The following is a 12906-nucleotide window of genomic DNA, read 5'->3' on the forward strand; positions in this document are numbered from 1 at the left end:
AAATGAAAAGAATCCTAAACTTAACCGAACTACTTAAATATACCGGTCCTCATGCAAACAAGGTTTGCATATGGGCTGGTCCTGACATGAAGTTCGTTTGGGTTGCCCTCTCGGCTTGGTTCCGGTCAAAACGAGCGAGCTCAGCTGTTAGCCACTCGAGGCTGTCTTCTAGCTTCGCCGTCCTTCGGTCTACACGATAATTCTTGAAACATAGTGTTCCAACCATATCATGCATCTCTTGGTTTCTCCGTTATGGCGCCACGTTAATGTTTCCAATTCTTCAACTGTCTCGCGTAAACACATTAACTTCCTAATTACATCTATAGGAACCTCACCCTGTCTTCCATAACTTGGCCTCCATCTTCTCGTCTCAATGGTAATTTCTTGGTGGAAATGTGTGAAAAGGGGCATGTCAAAATAATAAGAATTGATAGCCATTTATAGACACATAGAACGGCAAAACATGGCCATGGTGACATAAGCACGACCATGTTAGGGGTGTCATAAATGTCAGTTCAGAATTTTGCATTTATTGAACAGTTGCTGAGTTTTGTCAATCCACGGCTCTTGCTAAGGGAATACACGGCCGTGTCTTGAATTTTTTCACAATTTTCAGTTTGACTCTTAGTCATGGTTAGGGTGGTTGGTTAAGTGTGTGCAATTCTTATCCCTAAGACATAATTCAAACTTCATTTCACTAAAAGTCCTAAGATTACATAACTTATCCTAAAAACACATAAAATAAAATCACATAAACATAAAATAAAATTATATAAAACAACAAATAATCAGGTTAATCCTGATAAATCCTAAAAACTAGTCTTTAGCACAATCCCTTGGACTATTAACGAGCATATCAGAATAGATGGGAGAAAGGGTCCCCAAAATCTCCTCCGAAGAGGTTCCCACCAAAACCGCCATCTCCACTGGAAGGTGGTGGTGGTGTTGTCGGGGGAAAGAACCCCAACTGAATGGCCTGAATTTGAAATTGCTCATCAATGTAACGAAGCTTAGCTTTCAACTCTTCCACTGTCTCCGTTGAAGCTAGGACTCGTTGTTCATTGAGAAAAAGCATGTCCCTGATGTCTTTACCATTTCCAGGAGCTTTTATACGAACTCCAGACCTTCCAATCATCGAGTTATCATTCCAAATGGTGTTTCTCATCACGATTTAAGATCTAATGAAGACGATGAATGGCTAATACTCTCGAATCATTCCGGGGTGTAGGGTATTGTAACCTTTTAGCATTTTCTCATGTAATAGAACTGAATGATTGTGGAAACTTATTTATGATTTTTGAGTATTAATGTTTGGTATTTTTGAGAAAGATTAATCAACCAATTGTTGTGAAACATGTTTCATAGATTTTGTTATTTTGTTTAGGTCGATGAAGCATACACCTGTTCATGATTGTGTCACACTGGCAAGGAACATTTGGTTACCAGTGCCATGTGTTTACATTTGTTGATGCTAAGTGTATATATGTCAGTGTGTTTAAATTTGTTGATGTCGAAGAACGGATTATTCAGTTAACCAGATTTGTAATCGATAACTACTTTGTTAAATGATATGAGATTGTTGTTTAGTTGCATTCTTGAAAATTGGGTGTGATTTGTCTTTAAATGAATTTTTTACATCTTTCTAAGTGTTCGTTTATTCGAAACTTACAACTATCACTAGTGTGATTAGCACTCCAAGGTACTAATTCATAATGTTAAGAATGATTTACACAGTACACTAACCGCTTACTCCTTATGGTTTGACACCATGCTTACCCTAACTAGATTAAGGTGATTAGGAACACTGATTTATTCTTATTTTTTCTAGACCATGACAACTTGATCACTACTATCACCCACAACCTCCAGTGGTTGGGGCTACTATGATTGTGGTTGGGCGGCTTCTGTAGCGGCATCACCTTCGAGAAGCTCCATCCTTTCATTGATTTCTGAGATCTTAAGACGAGTCGAGGACACAAGTTCCTTCAACTCTGTTTGGTTCAAGTCAGCTACTGAGACTTTACCACTCAAGCAATTCGACATTATCTTTTCCTTCACAATATCGCGGTTCACCATCACCTGCTTGTTGAGCTGCTCCTTAACCTTGTTAATCATTTCCTTGAGATAGGTTTCCTGATTCAACATATTCTTGGTCCTTTCTATCTCTGACTTATTCTGGAACTGATCGAGAACATGTTGGAAAACATTTATGTCATCGGGCCACAACTCAAGTCCAGGTTCATACAGATTATATAAGATGAGACATGCCACGACGTCACATAATATACAAAGCTCATGCAACTTTTTCGTTAAAGATTCCTTTCTTTTCATGAAGGAACATTTTCTTGCCTTGCTGTTCTCTATGAAAGCAAGCTTCACTTTGGTCCTTGGCATGACAACAGTTATGAAAAAGAGGCAATGCAATTGTAGAAGTTTGTGTGTGGCTTTCAACGATTTTGGTATTGGTTCTTATAAGTAAAAATTTCATTAATGTGGAATATTTCACCATTAATTACCTTCTATGGTAGTAATTAATTCCAAAGATTTTGTCAAAAGCGAATGATTACTTGAATTAATTTTATGATTACATCGAAAAAGATTAAAAATATTAATTTTCAAATGAATCGTTTATAATGAGGTGAATAAAGTACTTTTTACATAATGTTATCATTTATGATTGATTTTCTATATTTGTTTAGTTATTCGTAGACAAAAAACTTTAACAAAATATCATCATAAAACTTGGCATAGTTAATAGAATATACTTTTTTGCATTAAATGGTAAGATTTCAAGGGTATTAACTTATTTTTTAATAGTTTTTTTTATTTAATTTTTACAAGATACTTGGTCTTGAAAACTTATATGTGTGTATGTGTGTGTTTATATATATATATATATATATATATATATATATATATATAGGATCAGGATCATGAGAAAACTTTTTTGAAATTGAGAACTATGAGAATTATTTTGGACCACAAAAAACTCAAAAATAAAAAAATCATAAAATAAAAAAAACACAAAAATCAAAAAAGTAAAAAAAACCAAAATTCTTATTTTATCATCGTGGTTTCATAAAAAAAAACTCGGTTTAGCTAAATTATATACACATATGTATAATATATACACATATATACATTTACATGTTTTTTTTGTACACATGTGTATAATTTATGATACATGATACTGTACATATGTGTATATTACGTAGCTAAAGATTATATAAAATTATACATATGCGTATAATATGACGTTTTTTTTTATTTTTTTTCTATTTTTTTATTTTTTTAATAAAACTGGAATGAAATATAAGAATTTTGGTTTTTTTACTTTTTAAAATTTTTATTATTTTTTGTTTTATGATATTTTTAAATATTTTTTTAAAGTGTTTTTAGTGGTCCAAAATGGTTCTCAAAGTTCTCAATTTGCAAAGGGTTCTCTTAGGATCCTTACCCTATATATATATATAGGGGTGGGTTAAAGTAAATGTTGATACATTTTATATCGTCTCGGTCTTTGTTTAACTGTTTTGGTCATTAGTGATAGTCAAGTGACCTCTTTTTTAATTTATGAAAGTTCATTCGCTAGGGATGGTAGCGTATATATTTAAGTTACTATAGGCCATTCGCTAGGATCTGTGTAGCTCATGGCGTAGCGAATGGGACCCTTATGCTATGCTTGTTTTGAGAATGGGTCGAGACCTATATATACCTTGTAAACTTATTTCTAATTAATGAATTCAGTTATTTTGGTAGATCCGTCTCGTTACTCGGCCTAATTTCTCTCTCAAAACACATGCAAACACATATTGAGCCGTAATCACACCTAATCAACAATAATCGCAATACTAGATCCATAATCAGTATGAATGAAGATGATCAATTCATTCACATTAAAAAAGAGATAATTATCTGGGAAGAGTAAGAATATATCTATGCTCTTAATGGTTGGGTAATAGTTGTGTGTTTTATTATATTAATTGCTTTGTTTTAGTTTTAATATATTATGAACTTTGGTACTTCAAGCGTGCTTATGCGTTTCAACATTTCGGACGCTAAGGATACTTACAAGAGCGGAACACATCAGCACGTTTTCCTATGCAGAGAATTAAATGAAAAGAAAAACACTGTTAATATAATCACGACTAGTTCGCGTGACGCGAACCAACACATGACGAGAAAATTAAACCTAACTTTAATATAATCAGTTTTGAGCCCCTATTTCGACCTATCTTCTATTCCGGTAATCAGAGAGGAACCCTAGGACAAATTTGCACCATATCAAAGCTTCTTGTTCGCCAGTTCATCACATGCTTCCATCTTTTCATCAGATAGGCGAATATTTCATGATGACGATGTCAGGCTAAAACCATTGTATTCACTTTAGGCTAGGGTTTTAGGTAAACTAACTTTAATAAGTTTTTATGTGTGTTAATGATTAAGAACTTGATTGAGTTTTGTTATTTAATCTTGTTTGATTTATCAATTGATTGTATAAACAGTTTGTGTTGTAGATTATCGAATCTTGCATCACTTATCTGGTTGTGTTCATCATCATTTATGACTAGGTTCTTGTGTCATTGAACCAATAATTGCGCTAATGGAGACAAGATATCACCGTGAGAAATAGCCACTACAGTTTGATCCAGAAATTGAAAAAAAAGAAGCAAATAGAAACTGAGCAGCTCTGAAACCCCATTTAAACCGAAAAACAGAAGCCACAACTTCAATACCAAAATCAGAAGACATAAGTAACATAAAAAATCAAGACCCGAATGACTACCAACCCGATAACCAAGATCAACCACTGAACCAAGAACAACCCGATCTTCTAAAAAACCCACCAACAAACAGAAACCAGAATGTCAACTGTAACAGAAGCCATGTAAAACTGTGGAGGGGGTAACCATAACCAGAGAAGACAATTGAACTTTGATGATAACCGATCAATTAGCTTCGCTCCACTAAATCATCACGGGCTAGTAGAGTTCAGAGAAGAGGAGCCATGGGTTAATCAGGGTGACAAAAGGGTTGAGAATTGAAACATATGGAACGATGCAGATCTTGATAATGAAGATGAAGACGAGTTTGAGGATGCTCATGGGGTCAGTACTAATATCCATAAAGTAACCAAGAACCACAATAATATCAGTACCCACGGTACCAGTTTCCCAGAAACAAGCAACAACAAGCACCGAGATACCAGGGCAACATGGGACCGCAAGCTCCTTACCTTGATGGTGATGATGGGTCCGACGACTTATATTCCTCCACCAGTTAGAGAGGTTTAGAGCCATTTTATTCCAGAAATGGCCACGTACCCGCTACCGATTATTGTTCTGGTTAGATATGGGAGAGCCTTTTCAGTGAGACATAGCAATTTAATCGGATTCCTCACTTTTCATGGAAAAACAATTGAAGAACCATATATACACTTGATGTGTTGTAAAACACACTTGTTTTCCGCACCTTTTATCATCTTTTTAATTGCTTAATTAGCTAATAAATAATGATTTTAGCTTGTTTTAACATGATCTTACAAAGTTTTATATCTTTCGTAGGTTGCGGGTTTTATAGAGAAAAGGACCGGGTTTTGGAAGACGAAAAAGGCCTTTATGATCAATTTTTGAAGACCAAACTCAAGGCCCGACCCAAGACCACTAGGAGAAAGCCTTACATGCTTATTATTTATAAAATATCAAAAAAGAAAAAAAAAATCTAACTCACCACCTAGAGGCCGATCGGCAGCAGCAATCACAAGGGAGAGTTATTTTTCAAGCTTCTTGAGATCAAGGGAAGAAGAAGGATGCCAAGGTGACTTGGGACAGCAGCTAGGGGTCGATTTACATCAAACATCTCAGACCCATACAAGAGTATAACACCCATATTCTTTTTTTTTTCTTGTTCTTAGTTCATAACTCTTTTGATTTTGATCATAAAAGTGAATTGTTTTGCAATTAAATTGAGGATTGAGTTGTGTATGATCATAATTGTTTGTTGAATGATTTTGATTATGTTTTGGTGATTAATATGATGTTTAATTTGAGCTATAGCTGCTGTCCAAAAAAAAAATGCTTGGCCAAACTTCTTAGTTCTACCTAGGTTTTATGATTATTATTCAGTTTTGATGAGTTGAATGGATTGTTTGGTTAATATGACTTGAATTGCTATTGAAATTTCGTTTAATGTTGAATTAGGTTGTGTTTAGAGGCTGCCCGTATTATTGATATTATCTCATAATCTCGTGCTTCGGTTAATTGAATTGGTTTTGATTGATAGTTGCATGCTCAAGTCTTTACTTTGTGTTTAGAGTTTGTTTGCGGTAGGTATAACCGTAGGATTTTATTGAGATTGTTGATTGATATAATTCAGTGGGTAAGCACCTTATTAGAGACCGAGAGGTGATAGGAAGTAAATTCGTCTCATAGATTTTGCCTGTTAGGATTAGGATTGTGCGAAAGCGGGTTTAGTTCTTGTCGGGTTTGGGTTCATGAGCGATTAGTTGACCTAGTTTGTGTTAAACCATATTGTTCATCTATCCTTTATTGTGTAGAATTCATTTCCATTAGGTTCGTGTGTCGGTGAGTCCGAGAGGAGTGTCTACATTAGAACACCTTAGCATTCGTTTTCCAGTTTGTTTTTAAAATCAATTAAGTGTAAGTTAGGGTTTGTTGGTGAGACCGAGAGGTGACCTAGCTTTCCTGAGCGAACCTTAGTTGTGTTATCTTTAGATACTGGTGTCGCGATATCATTTAATCAATTAGCTTGTTAGTCCGTCAATTTGATTCTTACCTAGGTAGACGTTTTCTCCATTGTCAGTTAAGTCTCTAAATTAGGAATGTTTTGTCTTTCAGTTCCGCCAGTCCCGTTAATTAATTTAGTTAAAGTAATTTAGGTCAAGTAGTTTAATTTATTAAAAAACAATTAAAAAATATTTTTCTTAGGAAGGTCTTATCTAGGGTTTATTATCATAGGCGTTCTTAGGGGATGATACTGTTCAGTGTCCCGTAGGTTTCCAGGAGGAGGCGTTTGACTTTGTTAGTAATCCGAATCGGAATAAAAATTATTTCAATTCTATAATTTGGGGTGGAGAGGCAATCAAAATTCCAACAGGAGGAACGGAAATCATTACGGCTTCCAGCAGCGTTAGAGTCTATTCCAGGATTCCGGTGACGGAGCAAGTGGTGGAAAGAAGAAGCCCAGTTTAGAGGAGATGATGGTACAAAAGACACATATGTTGTCACATGTTGGGATGAGAAAAGACTGAAGGAAATTTGGAATCTTCTCAACCTCCCTGAAAATGACTAAGTATGGAAACCGAGCAAACTTAGGCCTCCTAACAAGTTTATACTAAGTCTAGCAAGGTATTTTGCTTTCCCAGCAAGGTTATCTTCTATAATTCCTCTTAAGTGATAAACCGAGCAAGGTTCACTTTGTCTAGTAAGGCTGTTCTTCAAAGTCAAGCTAGATTTGTTTCATAGCAAATTCTTGACTAAACCAAGCTAAAACCAAGTCGTTTGGTAAATCTAGCAAGGTTTATTCTTAATAAACAGTGGTCCTAGCAAACTTGAAAGAAGTTGTTAAAGAAATTACTTAAGGACTTCTAATGAGCAAGGTTCAACTCAGAGCAAGCTATAGTGTTACCAACACACTTAGGTTTGTTTAATAAGTTAAGTTAAAAAATGGTTGAAGGGATCTCTGAAGAACAAGTTTGCTCTTAGGACTTTATAAAGCAAAGTTTGATATAGTCAAGAGGATTGAAGTATGCTAGGTGAATATTTTCTAAGGAAAATATTCTAAGTAAAGCTTGCTCGGAGAACTGTTCCCAGCACACTTAATCGTTACCAGGTCTGATCGCTAAAGACAAATACTGCAAAGCTTGCCCGAAGACCTGTTTACACTTAGCATTTATTGTAATACGTTTGAATATGATTGTATTAATCATTAGGGTTTCTAAAAAGGAATGTCAGGTTTCAGGGCAGGCCTATAAAAGAAAATTTTTAAGGCACGCCTAAAAAGATATGAGACACGCTACACAAGAAAAATATAGTGATTTGATGGCAGACTCCCTCCTGTACGAAAAGCTGCCATAGATCCTGACATTCCACCTTTAAACCCTAATCGATTTTCATTATATCCGTCATAATATTAATGGAAATCTTTTCAGTTAATTGTGTGTGTTTGTTACTTTAGTGTCCGTTGTGCAACATTTAGAGTGTTACTGATTCTTCCTTTAATACTCTATTGTTCTTTACAAATAGTAGTAGGTCGTTAACCTTCTTGTCAACACTTCAGTGTGGGTTACAACAGTGAGTTAGTGAGCTATCCAAAGGGACCGACATCACAACTCATGACTCGAGAGGACTCCGGTCACAAAAAGACCCAAGAAAATTTTCGGGAGCATAAGTCATTCTCGAGAAATCAGGGAGGGTCAATTAATAATTTCGAGGGGCATATGGGAGAAATAGCAAGTCGTCTGTTGGTGCATGATGCCAGTAGTTCATTTATCTCGTGTTTATTTGTGTCTGTAATCGTTACATTGTTCTTATTGTGTTGAACGTGTTAGTTTGCTTTTAATGTTAGGCGAAATTGTGAGGGTAGCGAAGTTAGGGACAACTTCGCCTAGCATGTTAGGCGAAGTTGTCGTAATATATATTCCCTAACTTCGGCTTTTTCATTAGAACATTGACGGCTGTGTTTTGTGACATTTGGTGTTACGCGTTTGGTGTCTTTGGTTATCGACATCGCAATATAACAAGTATTCCTTTGTGTTTGTGTGTTTGCGTGTGATTTACATGTTCTTCGTATCAACACTGGTATCATATACGTAGGGGATTCCGTAGCCTCGTGTTACGAGATACTTCTGTGTAGATCCAGCTGGGAACCTACATCGTCTGAATGAGAGGCCACCAGGAACAATTCCGAGCAATACCGAGCAGAACCCGAAGAGATTTACAAAGGCTGTGACGATGAGGAGCAGTGCAGGGACACGCAACGAGCCCGTGATTCAGGAGGCGACTGGAGGATGATGAGTTGAGGAGCCTGCAGTCGATGGAGAGGAGCAGGTGGATGAGGAGATTCAGTTGGAGTATCCGCCGGCCAAGGCGCATCAGAGGCGCAGTCCAGGAAGTACATCACAGGCCGAAAACCAGCATTTACCCAGCACACCAGAGAGAGTCTGTAAACCAAGAGTTCCATATCCCGGGAGACTCCGCAGGGATAGAGATGATGAGCAAAACTCCAAATTCCTTGATCTTTTAAAGCAGCTTCACCTTAACATTCCATTCCTTGAGGCACTCACTCAAATGTCGAAATATGCGAAGTTCCTTAAGGATATTCTTTTCAATAATGAGAAGTTAGCTAAGGTATCTTCCATCCCATTGAGTGCTAGTTGCTTTGCAGTCTTTCAGCGAAAGTTACCAGAGAAGATGTCCGATCCTAGGAGTTTCATGATTCCCTGCATCTTGAGTGATGATACGGTAGTTTATGCGCTGGCGGATCTTGGTGCCAGTATTAATATCATGCCGTATTATGTGTATCTCAAGTTGGGTTTAGGCGAGCTGAGGCCTACCGGTATAAGTGTCCAGCTTGCTGATCGTTCTGTGAAATACCCCCGAGGGGTGGTCGAGAACATGCTTGTTCGTTTCGACAAGTTCATCTTCCTAGTGGACTTTGTCATCTTGGACATGAACGAAGATGATAGTATCCCACTTATCTTAAGCCGACCATTACTTCCCGTTGTGTCCCACCGCAACGCGAGGGCTCTCACAACAACAACAACAATAACAACAACAACAATGTCTATCTACACCAAGCAACGAAAATAAAATTGTTTAACAACCAACATGACTAACACAAACATAAAAATGTATCAATAAACTTCACCAAGCAACGTGGGGAAAATTGGTCAACCGGGTCTTGGGTATTACGAGATCATACCACACTTATTGGTCCTCTGCTGGCCAGTGCCTGTCCATCTGCTCCCTCATGTATCTTATCTCCCCATCAAGATGGTCAAATAGAGTGATCATGAGATGGTTTAGCTAAGGATACGATGGATGTACCTGAATAGTGGGTCCGGGTTACCTATCAATAATCTCCATGCATTTGCTCTATCTGTTATACGATCTGTTTGTCTCCTCTCACTTCCCTCTTCACCCTCAAATGTGTAGCCTGAGGTAAGCCTCATGTGTGTAAATTTCCCAAATTTACACCTAACACTGTGAACGAGGTCCTGACCCACCGACCTCCTAGCCTAAAAATTACTATGTCGTTTTCAAAGTGATCCCCTTGGTATAATGGGTTTTCTTTGAGCTTGAATCAAGCTAGGAATTCAATGGTCAACTCACTAATTGATTTTTTTTTTGGTTTCCTAGGAAGCGTTGCCATGACCCACGAGTCATTCCCTTATACCTCACATGTTGATTCATGCTCCTGAGTGTTGCCCTATACACGTAGTAGAGGGGATATTCCATCCAGGTTTTAATTATTTTGACTTTTTCACTAGCCTCTATATTTCTTCGTGCAGTACACGCGAACGATAACGATGGGTGAACTATCTCCTCGAACTCCTCATCGTTATACCCGGCCATCCAATTTAAATAAAATGAGTCAAGAGAGTTACATTTGAAAATTTAATATTGGTTCTAGAGGAAAGGCACGGCGTGTGCTAAGTTATGAAGGCCTGTGGACAGATTCAGAGTTATGAAGTCTCGAACGTGCGTGTCAACCGGGCTCATCAAATTTTCAAATGCTTTCGGTCATGGGTCGGTTGTTAGGGTTGAACCCGAACTGAACCAAAAGTTAACCAAATTGGACTCAAAATCATGTTTAAACTAGTTCACATTCAGTTTTTCAAACCAATTAATCTTTTCAAAGCATGTAAACTATGTTTAGACATGTTATTTAGTCCTAATCTGACCCAAATTTAGTGGAACTTGAATCTAGGGTTTGGATTATAACTGAATTGAAAGTGAAGTGGGTCTTATTCTAACCCTAGAACGAGATTGAAAGAAATAAGTTGACATATCTTGATGATTGTCACGAGAAATCATGGAATAATGGATGGAAAATCACCAGAAATCTCCTTGGATTTGAGAGGTTGCGGTTAAAAGTGAAATAGGATGATTTTTAGAAGATAAAAACCATCAGGCTTGAGAAAACTTTAATACGAGGCCAAATCTAGCCGCTAACCCGATACATCAAATCAATACGATAAACACCAGATCGATACGTTAAATAATACTTTATTCATATGTTATAGGATGAATACATTATGGTGAATAATAACTTATATCTAGAGAGAATCCATCATGGTAACGACTTGTAATAACTGAAACTCGGATCTCTCTCTAAATTATGAACAGGATCTACCTATTAATAGGCCAAAGCTCCCATTCATTAAGTTAGCCTCATTCGTTATATTTTAGTAAATAATTAGACACCATTCATTATGACTTCATAACAAATGGTAATACCTTAACGAATAAGCCATCATTCTTTATATTGCATAACGAATGGGCCATTTTACATTAAATGTACAAACTAGTCTATATATAACTTATTCGATCACTACGGACACCAAATTGTGCACTAACAAGGCTCGTACGACACGTCCGTGGTCAGCAAGGCACGACCGTGCTAACCAGGTCTGCTCCCGTTTTTGTTTTTTTAACCGTTTTCAAATCTTGCGATTTGTTTCACGACCATTTTGGACTAAATGAATTAGCTATGTCAATTTAGAAACATAAGAAATGAAATTTCATTGATTTGGAATACGAGTACACGAACATTAAAACAAAGGAAACGAAGAATACAAGTGATAAATGAAAAGAATCCTAAACTTAACTGAACTACTTGAATAAAACCGGTCCTCCTGCAAACAAGGTTTGCATATGGGCAGGTCCTGACATGAAGTTGGTTTGGGTTGCCCTCTCGGCTTGTTTCCGGTTAAAACGAGCGAGCTCAGCCCTTAACCACTCGAGGCTGTCTTCTAGCTTCGCCGTCCTTCGGCTACACGATAATTCTCGAAACTTAGTGTTCCAACCATATCACGCATCTCTTGGTTTCTCCGTTGTGGCGCCATGTTAATGTTTCCCTAACTACATCTATGGGCATCTCACCCTGTCTTCCATAACTTGGCCTCCATCTTCTCGTCTCCATGGTAATTTCTTGGTGGAAATGTGTGAAAAGGAGCATGTCAAATTAATGAGAAGTGATAGCCATTTATAGACACATAGAAGGGCAAAACATGACCAAGGTGACATAAACACGACCATGTTAGGTGGGTGTCATAAATGTAAGTCCAGAATTTTGCATTAATTGAAGAGTTGATGAGTTTTGTCAATTCACGGCTCTTGCTAAGGGAATACATGGTCGTGTCTTGACTTTGTCACAATGTTTCAGTTTGACTCTTAGTCATGATTAGGGTCGGTGGTTAAGTGTGTGCAATTCATATCCCTAAGACATAATTCAAACTTTATTTCTCTAAAAGTCCTAAGATTACATTACTTATCCTAAAAAAAATAAAATAAAATCACATAAACATAAAATAAAATTAAATAAAACGACAAATAATCGGGTTATGCCAGATAAATCCTTAAAACTAGTCTTTAGCACAATCCCTTGGACTATTAACGAGCATATTAGAAGAGATGGGAGAAAGGGTCCCCCAAATCTCCTCCGGATAGGTTGCCACCAAAACTGCCATTTCCACCGGAAGGTGGTTGTGGTGTTGGTGGGGGGAAAGAACCCCAACTGAATGGTCTGAGTTTGAATTTGCTCATTAATGTCACGAAGCTTAGCTTTCATCTCTTTCACTGTCTTCGTTAAAGCTAGGAGTCGTTGTTCATTGAGAAAGAGCATGTCCATGATCTCTTTACCATTTCCAGAAGCTTTTATACG

General features: G+C 37.1%; 1 pseudogene; it reads right to left on the reverse strand.

Moving 5' to 3' along the window:
• Window positions 1-1881: 1881 nt before the first annotated feature.
• Window positions 1882-2394, reverse strand: LOC143583115 (agamous-like MADS-box protein AGL80 pseudogene; annotated as a pseudogene).
• Between the last annotated feature and the right edge of the window lie 10512 nt (window positions 2395-12906).

The sequence above is a fragment of the Bidens hawaiensis genome, unplaced genomic scaffold (assembly GCF_021521415.1).
Source record: "Bidens hawaiensis isolate Kalapana, Puna unplaced genomic scaffold, B.hawaiensis_p1.1 tig00032129_1, whole genome shotgun sequence".
Classification (NCBI taxonomy): Eukaryota; Viridiplantae; Streptophyta; class Magnoliopsida; order Asterales; family Asteraceae; genus Bidens; species Bidens hawaiensis.